The sequence below is a fragment of the Prionailurus bengalensis genome, chromosome A1, assembly GCF_016509475.1.
Source record: "Prionailurus bengalensis isolate Pbe53 chromosome A1, Fcat_Pben_1.1_paternal_pri, whole genome shotgun sequence".
NCBI lineage: Eukaryota > Metazoa > Chordata > Mammalia > Carnivora > Felidae > Prionailurus > Prionailurus bengalensis.
Window position 1 is genome coordinate 76,630,711 of NC_057343.1, and position 1,709 is coordinate 76,632,419.

At 47.7% G+C, this 1,709-nt stretch overlaps 1 pseudogene; it reads left to right on the plus strand.

Annotated features, from left to right (window-relative positions):
* The first annotated feature begins 249 nt into the window (after positions 1-249).
* On the plus strand, positions 250-853 carry LOC122478857 (annotated as a pseudogene).
* Positions 854-1,709: the final 856 nt, after the last annotated feature.

Below are 1,709 nucleotides of genomic sequence, written 5' to 3' on the forward strand. Positions count from 1 at the left end.
GGTCATGCAGAGACACAAGAGGAACAGACAGGTGTCTATCCCACTGTACTGTGCCCATGGCACCTGCAATGGACTGAGCTGGGCCCAGCCTTTCCCCCTGTGCCAGACACCCCACTGGGGGGCTCCAGACCTTCCCTGTGTGGCCTAGCCCAGTCTGCCCCAGTCTCGCCGACCTCAGCCCCGTGTCCTGCCACCTGCTGGCTCTGGAGTCAGCACCGGGTCTCAGCAGAAGCCCAGTGATGCCCCAGAATGGGAGACAAGCCAATCTGTGGGCAGACTAGAACAAGCTCCATTCAACATTATCACTAGTTATTTGATAACAACAGAACTCTACTAGGTGCGATTTATATCTATTTTTATTTTTTTAATTTTAGGTAGAGAGTGGGAGCAGGGTAGAGGGGCAGGGGGAGAGAAAGAGAGAATCTTCAGTAAGTTCCATGCTCAGCGCAGAGTCCAACAGCAGGGCTGGATCCCACAACCCTGGGACCATGACCTGAGTGGAAATCAAGAGTCCCACACTCAGCCTACTGCATTACCCAGGTGCCCCTAGGTGCAGTTATATTGACAGTCATGCCTTATATGGGAAGAACAGGAATTCCATTGGAAAGCTGCCATTGTGGAAAAGTTGTCCAGCTTTCTGTTCCAGAAAATCCAGCATAGCAGCACCACACAGACCTGAGCCAGCCAGCCGGCCACGTTGTCAGCATGGTTGTGGGCCAGCTCAAGCCCAGTGAAGACCCCATCATGGGGTTCTGCCAGATGTTCCCACTGAAGAACTTCAATGGTGCATGGGTTTGCTCCAATGGCATGTTCAGGCTTGCCCTGCACAACTTCGGCTGACCTCTTCCCAGCCCGGCACTCTTCTTATTTCCTCCTCGTCCTCTTCCCGACACTATGCACATGTCTCCAGATGATGGAATATCAGCCCCAAAGCAGCAGGGCAGAGGTGGGAGCGGGCTCAGGGCACAGCAGCGACAGGTATCCGCGTGGTGTTTGGATGCTAGATTAGTTGCATCTGACGAGTTTCCAGTGCCTGCCTTGGAAAGACTGAAGTAATGCAAAAAGTTGTCTTTTGTTTATTTTTGTTTGAATCTACTGACAAGTTGCTCAGTAATCCAAAGAAGTGAAGGGGAAAACATCTGCTTCGCCCCCAGACATTGATTTGTTCGGATGTTTCAATGCCCCATGATACAAAAAAAGCCATGAAATCTTTCTTTCAAAAAACCACACACACACACACACAAAATAAACCCAATCTCAATAAAACAAAGAATCTGGCAACATCTCTGTGGGATAAGTAACCATATTTATTTCCATTTAAGGATCAACACACACAAGTTAATTCAGTTACTGTGGGGAATCCAGCTAATCCACAGAAGAGCCAAAATTCAAACCCAGGTCTGATTTGGGGAAGTAAGTCCTTCATAATTTTACTGTCCTGTGTCTTTCCCTTTAGTACTTATCCCAGAGAATTTAAACTTTAAATGTTCTTTTCCAATGTATCTAATGTTCCTTTAATTCCTCTTTTCCCCACAATGTATGCAAGTAAATGGAAAAAAAAAAAAGCATTTTGTTACTGTTTCTTTATTTATTTTGAGACAGAGAGAGCCAGAGAGAGAGGGAGAGAGAATCCCAAGCAGGCTCTGCACTGTCAGCACAGAGCCTGCTGCAGGGCTCGATCTCACAAATTGTGAGACCGTGACCTGAGC